Raw genomic sequence first — 18,914 nt, 5'->3', positions numbered from 1 at the left:
ACTAGATGGTGACCCCCTGAATCCTCTGTTGCACCCGTTTGTCAGGTGGGTGTTGCTGTGTGGATGAGCTTGATGACAAGACTAGGGGCGGCGCAAATCGACTGAATCTCGATCGGTATCAGATAAGACATGGGAAATGAAAGTAGCTCCGGGTGCCACTGCCAGGAGGATTGTACAACATTGGTAGGCTAATTGATTGTAAAAGGCAAACGACTGAAGACTCATTGATCTACCCAATGAGCTGCACGTGATTTAGCCGAATTACCTTCTCTAAGAACCCTCTAGCTGCGATGGTTACACGCGTCTGTAAAGCTTTCGTTTCCTCGAGAAATATCCCTTAGGTAAGTTCGAAAATTCGATTCCGGTGTCCATGTTAATCGTATGCCAGGCATAATAATAGCTTTACATTCGTGTATTCCTTCTTCTTATTTTTTTTTCTATTTTCTGGAACATTTATCGATTTTGTTGTCGTGAGCCGTTCTGTGCGGAAGGGTATGACCAGATTACTCCGGAACGGTTAACTAATTAAAAACAATTATTTCGACTGTTTTATCCATAATTTACGTAAACGGTCGCGACACGAGGTCTTCCCAGGGAGGTCACCCATCCTAGCTCTGCCATCGCGCCAGAACGCTTAACTTCGTGGTTATGATTGGGCGAGAGCAGTGCCGCGTGTTGTCCATCGCCGCCCGCATCCACACGTACACGAGGGATATAAGAATAAACATCCCACTCAATGTCGGGTGCGATCTTACTAGCACTAATGCACCGGATCCATCAGAACTCCGAAGTTAAGCGTGCTTGGGCGAGAGCAGTACTAGGATGGGTGACCCCCTGGGAAGTCCTCGTGTTGCACCCTTTTTCGTGTTTTTCTATTTTTGATTACTTGTTGACAGACGATTTTCGGCTCAAATCATCTGAATCTCGATCGGGACCAGATAAGACATGTGAAATGAAAGTAGCTCGGGCACTGCCGGATTTCGGACAAAATTGTAGGCTAATTTGATTGTAAACGGGCAAACGGACGAGACTCATTACTACGCAATGAGCTGACGAGATTTTAGCCGAATTCCTTCTCTAAGACCCTCTAATTTGCGATTTAACGCTTCTGTTAAGCTTTCGTTTCCTCGAGAAATCCGCTTAGGAAGTTCGAAATTCGATTCCGGTTCCATTTTATCGTATCCCAGGCATAATAATAGCTTTACATTCGTTATTTCCTTCTTCTTATTTTTTTTCTATTTTCTGGGAACATTTATCGATTTTTGTTGTCGTGAGCCGGTTCTGTGCGGAAGGGTATGACGCAGATTACTCCGGAGACGGTTAACTAATTTAAAACAATTATTTCGACTGTTTTATCCATAATTTACGTAAACGATCGCGACACGAGGTCTTCCCAGGGAGGTCACCCATACTACCTCTGCCATCGCGCCAGAACGCTTAACTTCGTGGTTATGATTGGGCGAGAGCAGTGCCGCGTGTTGTCCATCGCCGCCCGCTCCACACGTACTCGAGGGATATAAGAATAAACATCCCACTCAATGTCGGGTGCGATCATACCAGCACTAATGCACCGGATCCCATCAGAACTCCGAAGTTAAGCGTGCTTGGGCGAGAGCAGTACTAGGATGGGTGACCCCCTGGGAAGTCCTCGTGTTGCACCCTTTTTCGTGTTTTTCTATTTTTGATTACTTGTTGATAGACGATTTTCGGCTCAAATCATCTGAATCTCGATCGGGACCAGATAAAACATGTGAAATGAAAGTAGCTTGGGCACTGCCGGATTTGGACAAAATTGTAGGCTAATTTGATTGTAAACGGGCAAACGGACGAGACTCATTACTACGCAATGAGCTCACGAGATTTTAGCCGAATTCCTTCTCTAAGACCCTCTAATTTGCGATTTAACGCTTCTGTTAAGCTTTCGTTTCCTCGAGAAATCCGCTTAGGAAGTTCGAAATTCGATTCCGGTTCCATTTTATCGTATCCCAGGCATAATAATAGCTTTACATTCGTTATTTCCTTCTTCTTATTTTTTTTTCTATTTTCTGGGAACATTTATCGATTTTTGTTGTCGTGAGCCGGTTCTGTGCGGAAGGGTATGACGCAGATTACTCCGGAGACGGTTAACTAATTAAAAACAATTATTTCGACTGTTTTATCCATAATTTACGTAAACGGTCGCGACACGAGGTCTTCCCAGGGAGGTCACCCATCCTAGCTCTGCCATCGCGCCAGAACGCTTAACTTCTTGGTTATGATTGGGCGAGAGCAGTGCCGCGTGTTGTCCATCGCCGCCCGCTCCACACGTACACGAGGGATATAAGAATAAACATCCCACTCAATGTCGGGTGCGATCTTACCAGCACTAATGCACCGGATCCCATCAGAACTCCGAAGTTAAGCGTGCTTGGGCGAGAGCAGTACTAGGATTGGTGACCCCCTGGGAAGTCCTCGTGTTGCACCCTTTTTCGTGTTTTTCTATTTTTGATTACTTGTTGACAGACGATTTTCGGCTCAAATCATCTGAATCTCGATCGGGACCAGATAAGACATGTGAAATGAAAGTAGCTCGGGCACTGCCGGATTCGGACAAAATTGTAGGCTAATTTGATTGTAAACGGGCAAACGGACGAGACTCATTACTACGCAATGAGCTGACGAGATTTTAGCCGAATTCCTTCTCTAAGACCCTCTAATTTGCGATTTAACGCTTCTGTTAAGCTTTCGTTTCCTCGAGAAATCCGCTTAGGAAGTTCGAAATTCGATTCCGGTTCCATTTTATCGTATCCCAGGCATAATAATAGCTTTACATTCGTTATTTCCTTCTTCTTATTTTTTTTTCTATTTTCTGGGAACATTTATCGATTTTTGTTGTCGTGAGCCGGTTCTGTGCGGAAGGGTATGACGCAGATTACTCCGGAGACGGTTAACTAATTTAAAACAATTATTTCGACTGTTTTATCCATAATTTACGTAAACGATCGGGACACGAGGTCTTCCCAGGGAGGTCACCCATACTACCTCTGCCATCGCGCCAGAACGCTTAACTTCGTGGTTATGATTGGGCGAAAGCAGTGCCGCGTGTTGTCCATCGCCGCCCGCTCCACACGTACTCGAGGGATATAAGAATAAACATCCCACTCAATGTCGGGTGCGATCATACCAGCACTAATGCACCGGATCCCATCAGAACTCCGAAGTTAAGCGTGCTTGGGCGAGAGCAGTACTAGGGATGGGTGACCCCCTGGGAAGTCCTCGTGTTGCACCCTTTTTCGTGTTTTTCTATTTTTGATTACTTGTTGACAGACGATTTTCGGCTCAAATCATCTGAATCTCGATCGGGACCAGATAAGACATGTGAAATGAAAGTAGCTCGGGCACTGCCGGATTTGGACAAAATTGTAGGCTAATTTGATTGTAAACGGGCAAACGGACGAGACTCATTACTACGCAATGAGCTGACGAGATTTTAGCCGAATTCCTTCTCTAAGACCCTCTAATTTGCGATTTAACCGCTTCTGTTAAGCTTTCGTTTCCTCGAGAAATCCGCTTAGGAAGTTCGAAATTCGATTCCGGTTCCATTTTATCGTATCCCAGGCATAATAATAGCTTTACATTCGTTATTTCCTTCTTCTTATTTTTTTTTCTATTTTCTGGGAACATTTATCGATTTTTGTTGTCGTGAGCCGGTTCTGTGCGGAAGGGTATGACGCAGATTACTCCGGAGATGGTTAACTAATTAAAAACAATTACTTCGACTGTTTTATCCATAATTTACGTAAACGGTCGCGACACGAGGTCTTCCCAGGGAGGTCACCCATCCTAGCTCTGCCATCGCGCCAGAACGCTTAACTTCATGGTTATGATTGGGCGAGAGCAGTGCCGCGTGTTGTCCATCGCCGCCCGCTCCACACGTACACGAGGGATATAAGAATAAACATCCAACTCAATGTCGGGTGCGATCTTACTAGCACTAATGCACCGGATCCCATCAGAACTCCGAAGTTAAGCGTGCTTGGGCGAGAGCAGTACTAGGATGAGTGACCCCCTGGGAAGTCCTCGTGTTGCACCCTTTTTCGTGTTTTTCTATTTTTGATTACTTGTTGACAGACGATTTTCGGCTCAAATCATCTGAATCTCGATCGGGACCAGATAAGACATGTGAAATGAAAGTAGCTCGGGCACTGCCGGATTCGGACAAAATTGTAGGCTAATTTGATTGTAAACGGGCAAACGGACGAGACTCATTACTACGCAATGAGCTGACGAGATTTTAGCCGAATTCCTTCTCTAAGACCCTCTAATTTGCGATTTAACGCTTCTGTTAAGCTTTCGTTTCCTCGAGAAATCCGCTTAGGAAGTTCGAAATTCGATTCCGGTTCCATTTTATCGTATCCCAGGCATAATAATAGCTTTACATTCGTTATTTCCTTCTTCTTATTTTTTTTTCTATTTTCTGGGAACATTTATCGATTTTTGTTGTCGTGAGCCGGTTCTGTGCGGAAGGGTATGACGCAGATTACTCCGGAGACGGTTAACTAATTAAAAACAATTATTTCGACTGTTTTATCCATAATTTACGTAAACGATCGCGACACGAGGTCTTCCCAGGGAGGTCACCCATACTACCTCTGCCATCGCGCCAGAACGCTTAACTTCGTGGTTATGATTGGGCGAAAGCAGTGCCGCGTGTTGTCCATCGCCGCCCGCTCCACACGTACACGAGGGATATAAGAATAAACATCCCACTCAATGTCGGGTGCGATCTTACCAGCACTAATGCACCGGATCCCATCAGAACTCCGAAGTTAAGCGTGCTTGGGCGAGAGCAGTACTAGGATTGGTGACCCCCTGGGAAGTCCTCGTGTTGCACCCTTTTTCGTGTTTTTCTATTTTTGATTACTTGTTGACAGACGATTTTCGGCTCAAATCATCTGAATCTCGATCGGGACCAGATAAGACATGTGAAATGAAAGTAGCTCGGGCACTGCCGGATTCGGACAAAATTGTAGGCTAATTTGATTGTAAACGGGCAAACGGACGAGACTCATTACTACGCAATGAGCTGACGAGATTTTAGCCGAATTCCTTCTCTAAGACCCTCTAATTTGCGATTTAACGCTTCTGTTAAGCTTTCGTTTCCTCGAGAAATCCGCTTAGGAAGTTCGAAATTCGATTCCGGTTCCATTTTATCGTATCCCAGGCATAATAATAGCTTTACATTCGTTATTTCCTTCTTCTTATTTTTTTTTCTATTTTCTGGGAACATTTATCGATTTTTGTTGTCGTGAGCCGGTTCTGTGCGGAAGGGTATGACGCAGATTACTCCGGAGACGGTTAACTAATTAAAACAATTATTTCGACTGTTTTATCCATAATTTACGTAAACGATCGCGACACGAGGTCTTCCCAGGGAGGTCACCCATACTACCTCTGCCATCGCGCCAGAACGCTTAACTTCGTGGTTATGATTGGGCGAGAAGCAGTGCCGCGTGTTGTCCATCGCCGCCCGCTCCACACGTACTCGAGGGATATAAGAATAAACATCCCACTCAATGTCGGGTGCGATCATACCAGCACTAATGCACCGGATCCCATCAGAACTCCGAAGTTAAGCGTGCTTGGGCGAGAGCAGTACTAGGATGGGTGACCCCCTGGGAAGTCCTCGTGTTGCACCCTTTTTCGTGTTTTTCTATTTTTGATTACTTGTTGACAGACGATTTTCGGCTCAAATCATCTGAATCTCGATCGGGACCAGATAAGACATGTGAAATGAAAGTAGCTCGGGCACTGCCGGATTTGGACAAAATTGTAGGCTAATTTGATTGTAAACGGGCAAACGGACGAGACTCATTACTACGCAATGAGCTGACGAGATTTTAGCCGAATTCCTTCTCTAAGACCCTCTAATTTGCGATTTACCGCTTCTGTTAAGCTTTCGTTTCCTCGAGAAATCCGCTTAGGAAGTTCGAAATTCGATTCCGGTTCCATTTTATCGTATCCCAGGCATAATAATAGCTTTACATTCGTTATTTCCTTCTTCTTATTTTTTTTTCTATTTTCTGGGAACATTTATCGATTTTTGTTGTCGTGAGCCGGTTCTGTGCGGAAGGGTATGACGCAGATTACTCCGGAGACGGTTAACTAATTAAAAACAATTACTTCGACTGTTTTATCCATAATTTACGTAAACGGTCGCGACACGAGGTCTTCCCAGGGAGGTCACCCATCCTAGCTCTGCCATCGCGCCAGAACGCTTAACTTCATGGTTATGATTGGGCGAGAGCAGTGCCGCGTGTTGTCCATCGCCGCCCGCTCCACACGTACACGAGGGATATAAGAATAAACATCCACTCAATGTCGGGTGCGATCTTACCAGCACTAATGCACCGGATCCCATCAGAACTCCGAAGTTAAGCGTGCTTGGGCGAGAGCAGTACTAGGATGAGTGACCCCCTGGGAAGTCCTCGTGTTGCACCCTTTTTCGTGTTTTTCTATTTTTGATTACTTGTTGACAGACGATTTTCGGCTCAAATCATCTGAATCTCGATCGGGACCAGATAAGACATGTGAAATGAAAGTAGCTCGGGCACTGCCGGATTCGGACAAAATTGTAGGCTAATTTGATTGTAAACGGGCAAACGGACGAGACTCATTACTACGCAATGAGCTGACGAGATTTTAGCCGAATTCCTTCTCTAAGACCCTCTAATTTGCGATTTAACGCTTCTGTTAAGTTTTCGTTTCCTCGAGAAATCCGCTTAGGAAGTTCGAAATTCGATTCCGGTTCCATTTTATCGTATCCCAGGCATAATAATAGCTTTACATTCGTTATTTCCTTCTTCTTATTTTTTTTTCTATTTTCTGGGAACATTTATCGATTTTTGTTGTCGTGAGCCGGTTCTGTGCGGAAGGGTATGACGCAGATTACTCCGGAGACGGTTAACTAATTAAAAACAATTATTTCGACTGTTTTATCCATAATTTACGTAAACGATCGCGACACGAGGTCTTCCCAGGGAGGTCACCCATACTACCTCTGCCATCGCGCCAGAACGCTTAACTTCGTGGTTATGATTGGGCGAAAGCAGTGCCGCGTGTTGTCCATCGCCGCCCGCTCCACACGTACACGAGGGATATAAGAATAAACATCCCACTCAATGTCGGGTGCGATCTTACCAGCACTAATGCACCGGATCCCATCAGAACTCCGAAGTTAAGCGTGCTTGGGCGAGAGCAGTACTAGGATTGGTGACCCCCTGGGAAGTCCTCGTGTTGCACCCTTTTTCGTGTTTTTCTATTTTTGATTACTTGTTGACAGACGATTTTCGGCTCAAATCATCTGAATCTCGATCGGGACCAGATAAGACATGTGAAATGAAAGTAGCTCGGGCACTGCCGGATTCGGACAAAATTGTAGGCTAATTTGATTGTAAACGGGCAAACGGACGAGACTCATTACTACGCAATGAGCTGACGAGATTTTAGCCGAATTCCTTCTCTAAGACCCTCTAATTTGCGATTTAACGCTTCTGTTAAGCTTTCGTTTCCTCGAGAAATCCGCTTAGGAAGTTCGAAATTCGATTCCGGTTCCATTTTATCGTATCCCAGGCATAATAATAGCTTTACATTCGTTATTTCCTTCTTCTTATTTTTTTTTCTATTTTCTGGGAACATTTATCGATTTTTGTTGTCGTGAGCCGGTTCTGTGCGGAAGGGTATGACGCAGATTACTCCGGAGACGGTTAACTCATTAAAAACAATTATTTCGACTGTTTTATCCATAATTTACGTAAACGATCGGGACACGAGGTCTTCCCAGGGAGGTCACCCATACTACCTCTGCCATCGCGCCAGAACGCTTAACTTCGTGGTTATGATTGGGCGAAAGCAGTGCCGCGTGTTGTCCATCGCCGCCCGCTCCACACGTACTCGAGGGATATAAGAATAAACATCCCACTCAATGTCGGGTGCGATCATACCAGCACTAATGCACCGGATCCCATCAGAACTCCGAAGTTAAGCGTGCTTGGGCGAGAGCAGTACTAGGGTGGGTGACCCCCTGGGAAGTCCTCGTGTTGCACCTTTTTTCGTGTTTTTCTATTTTTGATTACTTGTTGATAGACGATTTTCGGCTCAAATCATCTGAATCTCGATCGGGACCAGATAAAACATGTGAAATGAAAGTAGCTCGGGCACTGCCGGATTTGGACAAAATTGTAGGCTAATTTGATTGTAAACGGGCAAACGGACGAGACTCATTACTACGTAATGAGCTGACGAGATTTTAGCCGAATTCCTTCTCTAAGACCCACTAATTTGCGATTTAACGCTTCTGTTAAGCTTTCGTTTCCTCGAGAAATCCGCTTAGGAAGTTCGAAATACGATTCCGGTTCCATTTTATCGTATCCCAGGCATAATAATAGCTTTACATTCGTTATTTCCTTCTTCTTATTTTTTTTTCTATTTTCTGGGAACATTTATCGATTTTTGTTGTCGTGCGCCGGTTCTGTGCGGAAGGGTATGACGCAGATTACTCCGGAGATGGTTAACTAATTAAAAACAATTACTTCGACTGTTTTATCCATAATTTACGTAAACGGTCGCGACACGAGGTCTTCCCAGGGAGGTCACCCATCCTAGCTCTGCCATCGCGCCAGAACGCTTAACTTCATGGTTATGATTGGGCGAGAGCAGTGCCGCGTGTTGTCCATCGCCGCCCGCTCCACACGTACACGAGGGATATAAGAATAAACATCCACTCAATGTCGGGTGCGATCTTACTAGCACTAATGCACCGGATCCCATCAGAACTCCGAAGTTAAGCGTGCTTGGGCGAGAGCAGTACTAGGATGAGTGACCCCCTGGGAAGTCCTCGTGTTGCACCCTTTTTCGTGTTTTTCTATTTTTGATTACTTGTTGACAGACGATTTTCGGCTCAAATCATCTGAATCTCGATCGGGACCAGATAAGACATGTGAAATGAAAGTAGCTCGGGCACTGCCGGATTCGGACAAAATTGTAGGCTAATTTGATTGTAAACGGGCAAACGGACGAGACTCATTACTACGCAATGAGCTGACGAGATTTTAGCCGAATTCCTTCTCTAAGACCCTCTAATTTGCGATTTAACGCTTCTGTTAAGTTTTCGTTTCCTCGAGAAATCCGCTTAGGAAGTTCGAAATTCGATTCCGGTTCCATTTTATCGTATCCCAGGCATAATAATAGCTTTACATTCGTTATTTCCTTCTTCTTATTTTTTTTTCTATTTTCTGGGAACATTTATCGATTTTTGTTGTCGTGAGCCGGTTCTGTGAGGAAGGGTATGACGCAGATTACTCCGGAGACGGTTAACTAATTTAAAACAATTATTTCGACTGTTTTATCCATAATTTACGTAAACGATCGGGACACGAGGTCTTCCCAGGGAGGTCACCCATACTACCTCTGCCATCGCGCCAGAACGCTTAACTTCGTGGTTATGATTGGGCGAAAGCAGTGCCGCGTGTTGTCCATCGCCGCCCGCTCCACACGTACTCGAGGGATATAAGAATAAACATCCCACTCAATGTCGGGTGCGATCATACCAGCACTAATGCACCGGATCCCATCAGAACTCCGAAGTTAAGCGTGCTTGGGCGAGAGCAGTACTAGGATGGGTGACCCCCTGGGAAGTCCTCGTGTTGCACCCTTTTTCGTGTTTTTCTATTTTTGATTACTTGTTGATAGACGATTTTCGGCTCAAATCATCTGAATCTCGATCGGGACCAGATAAAACATGTGAAATGAAAGTAGCTCGGGCACTGCCGGATTTGGACAAAATTGTAGGCTAATTTGATTGTAAACGGGCAAACGGACGAGACTCATTACTACGCAATGAGCTGACGAGATTTTAGCCGAATTCCTTCTCTAAGACCGACTAATTTTCGATTTAACGCTTCTGTTAAGCTTTCGTTTCCTCGAGAAATCTGCTTAGGAAGTTCGAAATTCGATTCCGGTTCCATTTTATCGTATCCCAGGCATAATAATAGCTTTACATTCGTTATTTCCTTCTTCTTATTTTTTTTTCTATTTTCTGGGAACATTTATCGATTTTTGTTGTCGTGCGCCGGTTCTGTGCGGAAGGGTATGACGCAGATTACTCCGGAGATGGTTAACTAATTAAAAACAATTACTTCGACTGTTTTATCCATAATTTACGTAAACGGTCGCGACACGAGGTCTTCCCAGGGAGGTCACCCATCCTAGCTCTGCCATCGCGCCAGAACGCTTAACTTCATGGTTATGATTGGGCGAGAGCAGTGCCGCGTGTTGTCCATCGCCGCCCGCTCCACACGTACACGAGAGATATAAGAATAAACATCCAACTCAATGTCGAGTGCGATCTTACTAGCACTAATGCACCGGATCCCATCAGAACTCCGAAGTTAAGCGTGCTTGGGCGAGAGCAGTACTAGAATGAGTGACCCCCTGGGAAGTCTTCGTGTTGCACCCTTTTTCGTGTTTTTCTATTTTTGATTACTTGTTGACAGACGATTTTCGGCTCAAATCATCTGAATCTCGATCGGGACCAAATAAGACATGTGAAATGAAAGTAGCTCGGGCACTGCCGGATTTGGACAAAATTGTAGGCTAATTTGATTTTAAACGGGGCAAACGGACGAGATTCATTACTACGCAATGAGCTGACGAGATTTTAGCCGAATTCCTTCTCTAAGACCCTCTAATTTGCGATTTAACGCTTCTGTTAAGTTTTCGTTTCCTCGAGAAATCCGCTTAGGAAGTTCGAAATTCGATTCCGGTTCCATTTTATCGTATCCCAGGCATAATAATAGCTTTACATTCGTTATTTCCTTCTTCTTATTTTTTTTCTATTTTCTGGGAACATTTATCGATTTTTGTTGTCGTGAGCCGGTTCTGTGCGGAAGGGTATGACGCAGATTACTCCGGAGACGGTTAACTAATTTAAAACAATTATTTCGACTGTTTTATCCATAATTTACGTAAACGATCGGGACACGAGGTCTTCCCAGGGATGTCACCCATACTACCTCTGCCATCGCGCCAGAACGCATAACTTCGTGGTTATGATTGGGCGAAAGCAGTGCCGCGTGTTGTCCATCGCCGCCCGCTCCACACGTACTCGAGGGATATAAGAATAAACATCCCACTCAATGTCGGGTGCGATCATACCAGCACTAATGCACCGGATCCCATCAAACGGGCAAACGGACGAGACTCATGACTACGCAATGAGCTGACGAGATTTTAGCCGAATTCCTTCTCTAAGACCCTCTAATTTGCGATTTACCGCTTTTGTTCAGCTTTCGTTTCCTCGAGAAATCCGCCTAGGAAGTTCAAAATTCGATTCCGGTTCTATTTTATCGTAGCCCAGGCATAATAATAGCTTTACATTCGTTATTTCCTTCTTCTTATTTTTTTTTCTATTTTCTGGGAACATTTATCGATTTTTGTTGTCGTGAGCCGGTTCTGTGCGGAAGGGTATGACGCAGATTACTCCGGAGACGGTTAACTAATTAAAAACAATTATTTCGACTGTTTTATCCATAATTTACGTAAACGATCGCGACACGAGGTCTTCCAAGGGAGGTCACGCATCCTACCTCTGCCATCGCGCCAGAACGCTTAACTTCGTGGTTATGATTGGGCGAGAGCAGTGCCGCGTGTTGTCCATCGCCGCCCGCTCCACACGTACTCGAGAGATATAAGAATAAACATCCCACTCAATGTCGGGTGCAATCTTACGAGCACTAATACACCGGATCCCATCAGAACTCCGAAGTTAAGCGTGCTTGGGTGAGAGCAGTACTAGGATGGGTGACACCCTGGGAAGTCCTCGTGTTGCACCCCTTTTCGTGTTTTTCTATTTCTGATTACTTGTTGACAGACGATTTTCGGCTCAAATCATCTGAATCTCGATCGAGACCAGATAAGACATGTGAAATGAAAGTAGCTCGGGCAATGCCGGATTTGGACAAAATTGTAGGCTAATTTGATTGTAAACGGGCAAACGGACGAGACTCATTACTACGCAATGAGCTGACGAGATTTTAGCCGAATTCCTTCTCTAAGACCCTCTAATTTGCGATTTACCGCTTTTGTTAAGCTTTCGTTTCCTCGAGAAATCCGCTTAGGAAGTTTGAAATTCGGTTCCGGTTCCATTTTATCGTATCCCAGGCATAATAATAGCTTTACATTCGTTATTTCCTTCTTCTTATTTTTTTCTATTTTATGGGAACATTTATCGATTTTTATTGTCGTGAGCCGGTTCTGTGCGGAAGGATATGACGCAGATTACTCCGGAGACGGTTAACTCATTAAAAACAATTATTTCGACTCTTTTAACCATAATTTACGTAAACGGTCGCGACACGAGGTCTTCCCAGGGAGGTCACCCATCCTAACTCTGCCATCGCGCCAGAACGCTTAACTTCATGGTTATGATTGGGCGAGAGCAGTGCCGCGTGTTGTCCATCGCCGCCCGCTCCACACGTCTTCGAGGGATATTAGAATAAACATCCCACTCAATGTCGGGTGCGATCATACCAGCACTAATGCACCGGATCCCATCAGAACTCCGAAGTTAAGCGTGCTTGGGCGAAAGCTCAGTACTAGGATGGGTGACCCCCTGGGAAGTCCTCGTCTTGCACCCCTTTTCGTGTTTTTCTATTTTTGATTACTTGTTGACAGACGATTTTCGGCTCAAATCATCTGAATCTCGATCGAGACTAGATAAGACATGTGAAATGAAAGTAGCTCGGGTAATGCCGGATTTGGACAAAATTGTAGGCTAATTTGATTGTAAACGGGCAAACGGACGAGGTCTTCCCGGGGAGGTCACCCATCCTAGCTCTGCCATCGCGCCAGAACGCTTAACTTCATGGTTATGATTGGGCGAGAGCAGTGCCGCGTGTTGTCCATTGCTGCCCGCTCCACACGTACTCGAGGGATAAAAGAATAAACATCCCACTCAATGTCGGGTGCGATCATACCAGCACTAATGCATCGGATCCCATCAGAACTCCAAAGTTAAGCGTGCTTGGGCGAAAGCGCAGTACTAGGATCGGTGACCACCTGGGAAGTCCTCGTGTTGCACCCCTTTTCATGTTTTTCTATTTTTGATTACTTGTTGACGGACGATTTTCTGCTCAAATCATCTGAATCTCGATCGGGACCAAATAAGACATGTGAAATCACTGTAGCTCGGGTACTGCCTGATTTGGACAAAATTGTAGGCTAATTTTATTGTAAACGGGCAAACGGACGAGACTCATTACTCCGCAAAGTGCTCGCGAGATTTTAGCTAAATTTCTTCTCTAAGACCCTCTAATTTGCAATTTACCGCTTCTATTAATGTTCCGTTTCCTCGAGAAATCAGTTCAGGAAGTTCGAAATTCGATTCCGGATCCATTTTATCGTATCTCAGGAATAATAATAGCTTTACATTCTTGGAAGTCCTCGTGTTGCACCCCTTTTCGTGTTTTTCTATTTTGATTACTTGTTGACAGACGACTTTCGGCTCAAATCATCTGAATCTCGATCGGGACCAGATAAAACATGTGAAATGAAAGTAGCTCGGGCACTGCCGGATTTGGACAAAATTGTAGGCTAATTTGATTGTAAACGGGCAAGCGGACGAGACTCATTACTACGCAATGAGCTGACGAGATTTTAGCCGAATTTCTTCTCTAAGACCCTCTAATTTGCGATTTACCGCTTCTGTTAAGCTTTCGTTTCCTCGAGAAATCCGCTTAGGAAGTTCGAAATTCGATTCCGGTTCTATTTTATCGTAGCCCAGGCATAATAATAGCTTTACATTCGTTATTTCCTTCTTCTTATTTTTTTTTCTATTTTCTGGGAACATTTATCGATTTTTGTTGTCGTGAGCCGGTTCTGTGCGGAAGGGTATGACGCAGATTACTCCGGAGACGGTTAACTCATTAAAAACAATAATTTCGACTGTTTTATCCATAATTTACGTAAACGATCGCGACACGAGGTCTTCCCAGGGTGGTCACCCATCCTAGCTCTGCCATCGCGCCAGAACGCTTAACTTCATGGTTATGATTGGGCGAGAGTAGTGCCGCGTGTTGTCCTTCGCCGCCCGCTCCACACGTACTCGAGGGATATAAGAATAAACATCCCACTCAATGTCGGGTGCAATCATACCAGCACTAATGCACCGGATCCCATCAGAACTCCGAAGTTAAGGTGCTTGGGCGAGAGCAGTACTAGGATGGGTGACCCCCTGGGAAGTCCTCGTGTTGCACCCTTTTCGTGTTTTTCTATTTTTGATTACTTGTTGACTGACGATTTTCGGCTCAAATAATCTGAATCTCGATCGGGACTAGATAAGACATGTGAAATCAACGTGGCTCGGGCACTGCCGGATTTGGACAAAATTGTAGGCTAATTTGATTGTAAACGGGCAAACGGAGGAGACTCATGACTACGCAATGAGCTGACGAGATTTTAGCCGAATTCCTTCTCTAAGACCCTCTAATTTGCGATTTACCGCTTCTGTTCAGCTTTCGTTTCCTCGAGAAATCCGCCTAGGAAGTTCAAAATTCGATTCCGGTTCTATTTTATCGTATCCTATGCATAATAATTGCTTTACATTCGTTATTTCCTTCTTCTTATTTTAATCTATTTTCTGGGAACATTTATCGATTTTTGTTGTCGTGAGCCAGTTCTGTGCGGAAGGGTATGACGCAGATTACTCCGGAGACGGTTAACTAATTTAAAACAATTATTTCGACTAGTTTTATCCATAATTTACGTAAACGATCGCGACACGAGGTCTTCCCAGGGAGGTCACCCATACTACCTCTGCCATCCGCGCCAGAACGCTTAACTTCGTGGTTATGATTGGGCGAGAGCAGTGCCGCGTGTTGTCCATCGCCACCCGCTCCACACGTACTCGAGGGATATAAGAATAAACATCCCACTCAATGTCGGGTGCGATCATACCAGCACTAATGCACCGGATCCCATCAGAACTACGAAGTTAAGCATGCTTGGGCGGAGAGCAATATTAGGATTGGTGACCCCTGGGAAGTCCTCGTGTTGCACCTCTTTTCGTGTTTTTATATTTTTGATTATTTGTTGACAGACGATTTTCGGCTCAAATCATCTGAATCTCGATCGGAGACCAGATAAGACATGTTAAATGAAAGTAGCTCGGGCACTGCCGGATTTGGACAAAATTGAGGCTAATTTGATTGTAAACGGGCAAACGGACGATACTCATTACTACGCAATGAGCTGACGAGATTTTAGCCGAATTCCTTCTCTAAGACCCTCTAATTTGCGATTTACCGCTTCTGTTAAGCTTTCGTTTCCTCGAGAAATCCGCTTAGGAAGTTTGAAATTCGATTCTGGTTCCATTTTATCGTATCCCAGGAATAATAATAGCTTTACATTCGTTATTTCCTTCTTCTTATTTTTTTTTTATTTTCTGGGAACATTTATCGATTTTGTTGTCGTGAGCCGGTTCTGTGCGGAAGGGTATGACGCAGATTACAACGGAGACGGTCAACTCATTAAAAACAATTATTTTGACTGTTTTATCTATAATTTACGTAAACGGTCGCGACACGAGGTCTTCCCAAAGAGGTCACCCATCCTACCTCTGCCATCGAGCCAGAACACTTAACTTCATGGTTATGATTGGGCGAGAGCAGTTCCGCGTGTTGTCCATCGCCGCCCGCTCCACACGTACTCGAGGGATATAAGAATAGACATCCCACTCAATGTCGGGTGCGATCAACTAGCACTAATGCACCGGATCCCATCAGAACTCCGAAGTTAAGCGTGCTTGGGCGAAAGCAATACTAGGATGGGTGATCCCCTGGGAAGTCCTCGTGTTGCATCCCTTTTCGTGTTTTTCTATTTCTGATTACTTGTGACAGACGATTTTCGGCTCAAATCATCTGAATCTCGATCGAGACCAGATAAGACATGTGAAATGAAAGTAGCTCGGGCACTGCCGCCGGATTTGAACAAAATTGTAGGCTAATTTGATTGTAAACGGGCAAACGAACGAGACTCATTACTACGCAATGAGCTGGCAAGATTTTAGCCGAATTCCTTCTCTAAGACCCTCTAATTTGCGATTTACCGCTTCTGTTAAGCTTTTGTTTCCTCGAGAAATCCGCTTAGGAAGTTCGAAATTCGATTCCGGTTCCATTTTATCGTATCCAATGCATAATAATTGCTTTACAATTGTTATTTCCTTCTTCTTATTTTTAATCTATTTTCTGGAAACATTTATCGATTTTTGTTATCGTTAGTAGGTTCTGTGCGGAAGGGTATGACGCAGATTACTCCGGAGACGGTTAACTCATTAAAAACAATTATTTCGACTGTTTTATCCATAATTTACATAAACGGTCGCGACACGAGGTCTTCCCAAGGAGGTCACCCATCCTACCTCTGCCATCGCGCCAGAAAGCTTAACTTCATGGGTATGATTGGGCGAGAGCAGTGCCGCGTGTTGTCCATCGCCACCCGCTCCACACGTACTCGAGGGATATAAGGATAAACATCCCACTCAATGTCAGGTGCGATCATACCAGCACTAATTCACCGAATCCCATCAAAACTCCGAAGTTAAGCGTGCTTGGGCGAGAGCAGTACTAGGATGGGTGACCCCCCTGTTCGTGTTTTTCTATTTTTGATTACTTGTTGACAGACGATTTTTCGGCTCAAATCATCTGAATCTCGATCGGGATCAGATAAGACATGTGAAATCAACGTATCTCGGGCATTGACGGATTTGGACATAATTGTAGCCTAATTTGATTGTAAACGGGCAAACGAACGAAACTCATTACTCCGCAATGAGGTGGCGAGAGTTTAGCTTAATTCCTTCTCTAAGACCCTCTAATTTGCGATTTTTCGCTTCTGTTAAGCTTCCGTTTCCTCGATAAATGCGCTTAGGAAGTTCGAAATTCGATTTCGGTTCCATTTTATTGTATCCCAGACATGATAATAGCTTTACATTCGCTATTTTCTTCTCTTATTTTTTTTTCTATTTTCTGGGACATTTAGCGATTTTTGTTGTCGTGAGCCAGTTCTGTGCGGAAGGGTATGACACACATTACTCTGGAGACTGTTAACTCATTAAAAATAATTATTTCGATTGTTTTATCCATAATTTACGGTAAACGGTCGCGACACGAGGTCTTCCCAAGGAGGTCACCCATCCTACCTCTGTCATCGCGCCAGAACGTTTAACTTCGTGGTTCTGATTGGGCGAGAGCAGTGCCGCGTGTTGTCCATCGCCGTCCGCTCCACACGTACTCGAGGGATATAAGAATAAACATCCCACTAAATGTCGTGTGTGATCATACCAGCACTAATGCACCAGGGATCCCATCAGAACTTCAAAGTTAAGCGTGCTTAGGCGAGAGCACTACTAGGATGGGTGACCCTTGGGAAGTTCTCATGTTGCACCCCTTTTCGTGTTTTTCTATTTTTGATTACTTGTTGATAGAAGATTTTCGGCTCAAATCATCTGAATCTCGATCGGGACTAGATAAGACATGTGAAATCAACGTAGCTCGGGCACTGCCGGATTTGGACAAAATTGTAGGCTAATTTGATTGTAAACGGGCAAACGAACGAGAATCATTACTCCGCAATGAGGTGGCGAGATTTTAGGCGAATTCCTTCTCTAAGACCCTTAATTTGCTATTTTCGCTTCTATTAAGCTTTCGTTTTCTCAAGAAATCCGCTTAGGAAGTTCGAAATTCGATTCCGGTTCCATTTTATCGTATCCCAGGCAATAATAGCTTTACATTCGCTATTTTCTTCTTCTTATTTTTTTTCTATTTTCTGTGAAAATTTAGCGATTTTGTTGTCGTGAGCCGGTACTGTGCGGAAGGGTATGACGCAGATTACTCCGGAGACGGTTAACTCATTAAAAACAATTATTTCGACTGTTTTAGCCATAATTTACGTAAACGGTCGCGAAACAAGGACTGCCCAGGGAGGTCCCATCCTAGCCATGACATCGCGCTAGAACGCTTAACCATGATTCTGATTAGGCGAGAGAAGTGCCTCCCGCTCCACACGTACTCGAACTCCCACTCAATGTCGGGTGCGATCATATTAGCACTAATGTACCATATCCCATCAGAACTCCGAAGTTAAGCGTGCATGGACGAGAGCAGTACTAGGATGGGTGACTCCCTGGGAAGTCCTCGTGTTGCACTCTTTTTCGTGTTTTTATATTTTTGATTGCTTGTTGACAAACAATTTTCGGCTCAAATCATCTGAATCTCGATCGGTACAAGATAAGACATGTGAAATTAACGTAGCACGGGCACTTCCGGATTTGGACAAAATTGTAGCCTAATTTGATTGTAAACGGGAAACAAACGAGACTCATTTCTCCGCAATGAGCTGGCGAGATTTTAACCGAATTCCTTCTCTAAGAACCTTTTATTTCGATTTTCAGCTTCTGTTAAACTTTCGTTTCCTCGAGAAATCCGCTTAGGATTTTAAAAATTCGACCCCGGTTCCATTATCGTATCCTAGGCATAATAATAGCTTTACATTCGCTATTTCTTCTTCTTATTTTTTCTATTTTCTGGGAACATTTAGAGATTTTTGTTGTCGTGAGCCGGTTCTGTGCGGAAGGGTATGACGCAGATTACTCCGGAGACGGTTAACTCATTAAAAACAATTATTTCGATGTTTTATCCATAATTTACGTAAATGGTCGCGACACGAGGACTGCCCAGGGAGATCACCCATCCTAGCTCTGCCATCGCGCTAGAACGCTTAACTTCATGGTTTGATTAGGCGAGAGCAGTGCCGCGTGTTGTCGTTCGCCGCCCGCTCCACACGACTCGCGGGATATAAGAATAAACATCCCACTCAATTCG

General features: G+C 44.4%; 19 non-coding genes and 2 pseudogenes across 19 annotated transcripts; all 21 read left to right on the top strand.

The window, feature by feature from the left end:
• Positions 1-741: 741 nt before the first annotated feature.
• LOC142516178 (5S ribosomal RNA) lies at positions 742-859 on the top strand. The gene has a single exon (XR_012811986.1). It is a non-coding gene; the product is annotated as a 5S ribosomal RNA (ribosomal RNA).
• Positions 860-1,543: 684 nt separating this feature from the next.
• Positions 1,544-1,662, top strand: LOC142517211 (5S ribosomal RNA). Its single transcript, XR_012812969.1, has one exon. It is a non-coding gene; the product is annotated as a 5S ribosomal RNA (ribosomal RNA).
• Positions 1,663-2,346: 684 nt separating this feature from the next.
• On the top strand, positions 2,347-2,465 carry LOC142513997 (5S ribosomal RNA). Its single transcript, XR_012809914.1, has one exon. It is a non-coding gene; the product is annotated as a 5S ribosomal RNA (ribosomal RNA).
• Positions 2,466-3,149: 684 nt separating this feature from the next.
• On the top strand, positions 3,150-3,269 carry LOC142513280 (5S ribosomal RNA). Its single transcript, XR_012809235.1, has one exon. It is a non-coding gene; the product is annotated as a 5S ribosomal RNA (ribosomal RNA).
• Positions 3,270-3,954: 685 nt separating this feature from the next.
• LOC142514692 (5S ribosomal RNA) lies at positions 3,955-4,073 on the top strand. Its single transcript, XR_012810575.1, has one exon. It is a non-coding gene; the product is annotated as a 5S ribosomal RNA (ribosomal RNA).
• Positions 4,074-4,757: 684 nt separating this feature from the next.
• On the top strand, positions 4,758-4,876 carry LOC142513996 (5S ribosomal RNA). Its single transcript, XR_012809913.1, has one exon. It is a non-coding gene; the product is annotated as a 5S ribosomal RNA (ribosomal RNA).
• A 684-nt stretch (positions 4,877-5,560) lies between these two features.
• On the top strand, positions 5,561-5,679 carry LOC142517199 (5S ribosomal RNA). The gene has a single exon (XR_012812958.1). It is a non-coding gene; the product is annotated as a 5S ribosomal RNA (ribosomal RNA).
• Positions 5,680-6,362: 683 nt separating this feature from the next.
• Positions 6,363-6,481, top strand: LOC142513685 (5S ribosomal RNA). Its single transcript, XR_012809617.1, has one exon. It is a non-coding gene; the product is annotated as a 5S ribosomal RNA (ribosomal RNA).
• A 684-nt stretch (positions 6,482-7,165) lies between these two features.
• On the top strand, positions 7,166-7,284 carry LOC142513995 (5S ribosomal RNA). The gene has a single exon (XR_012809912.1). It is a non-coding gene; the product is annotated as a 5S ribosomal RNA (ribosomal RNA).
• A 684-nt stretch (positions 7,285-7,968) lies between these two features.
• On the top strand, positions 7,969-8,087 carry LOC142508400 (5S ribosomal RNA). Its single transcript, XR_012806614.1, has one exon. It is a non-coding gene; the product is annotated as a 5S ribosomal RNA (ribosomal RNA).
• A 683-nt stretch (positions 8,088-8,770) lies between these two features.
• LOC142514691 (5S ribosomal RNA) lies at positions 8,771-8,889 on the top strand. Its single transcript, XR_012810574.1, has one exon. It is a non-coding gene; the product is annotated as a 5S ribosomal RNA (ribosomal RNA).
• A 684-nt stretch (positions 8,890-9,573) lies between these two features.
• LOC142517187 (5S ribosomal RNA) lies at positions 9,574-9,692 on the top strand. Its single transcript, XR_012812947.1, has one exon. It is a non-coding gene; the product is annotated as a 5S ribosomal RNA (ribosomal RNA).
• A 684-nt stretch (positions 9,693-10,376) lies between these two features.
• LOC142506812 (5S ribosomal RNA) lies at positions 10,377-10,495 on the top strand. The gene has a single exon (XR_012805089.1). It is a non-coding gene; the product is annotated as a 5S ribosomal RNA (ribosomal RNA).
• Positions 10,496-11,752: 1,257 nt separating this feature from the next.
• On the top strand, positions 11,753-11,871 carry LOC142506824 (5S ribosomal RNA). The gene has a single exon (XR_012805100.1). It is a non-coding gene; the product is annotated as a 5S ribosomal RNA (ribosomal RNA).
• A 682-nt stretch (positions 11,872-12,553) lies between these two features.
• LOC142516072 (5S ribosomal RNA) lies at positions 12,554-12,674 on the top strand. Its single transcript, XR_012811886.1, has one exon. It is a non-coding gene; the product is annotated as a 5S ribosomal RNA (ribosomal RNA).
• A 325-nt stretch (positions 12,675-12,999) lies between these two features.
• LOC142509058 (5S ribosomal RNA) lies at positions 13,000-13,120 on the top strand. Its single transcript, XR_012807248.1, has one exon. It is a non-coding gene; the product is annotated as a 5S ribosomal RNA (ribosomal RNA).
• Positions 13,121-14,176: 1,056 nt separating this feature from the next.
• LOC142513630 (5S ribosomal RNA) lies at positions 14,177-14,294 on the top strand. The gene has a single exon (XR_012809567.1). It is a non-coding gene; the product is annotated as a 5S ribosomal RNA (ribosomal RNA).
• Positions 14,295-14,977: 683 nt separating this feature from the next.
• Positions 14,978-15,096, top strand: LOC142512114 (5S ribosomal RNA; annotated as a pseudogene).
• A 682-nt stretch (positions 15,097-15,778) lies between these two features.
• On the top strand, positions 15,779-15,896 carry LOC142508929 (5S ribosomal RNA). Its single transcript, XR_012807126.1, has one exon. It is a non-coding gene; the product is annotated as a 5S ribosomal RNA (ribosomal RNA).
• Positions 15,897-17,361: 1,465 nt separating this feature from the next.
• LOC142512263 (5S ribosomal RNA) lies at positions 17,362-17,481 on the top strand (annotated as a pseudogene).
• Positions 17,482-18,122: 641 nt separating this feature from the next.
• Positions 18,123-18,241, top strand: LOC142509818 (5S ribosomal RNA). Its single transcript, XR_012807969.1, has one exon. It is a non-coding gene; the product is annotated as a 5S ribosomal RNA (ribosomal RNA).
• The last annotated feature ends 673 nt before the right edge of the window (positions 18,242-18,914 follow it).

This window comes from Primulina tabacum, chromosome 10 (genome assembly GCF_025594145.1).
Source record: "Primulina tabacum isolate GXHZ01 chromosome 10, ASM2559414v2, whole genome shotgun sequence".
NCBI lineage: Eukaryota > Viridiplantae > Streptophyta > Magnoliopsida > Lamiales > Gesneriaceae > Primulina > Primulina tabacum.
Note: the sequence above shows the minus strand (reverse complement) of the source record. Positions and strands in the feature narration are given on the sequence as shown.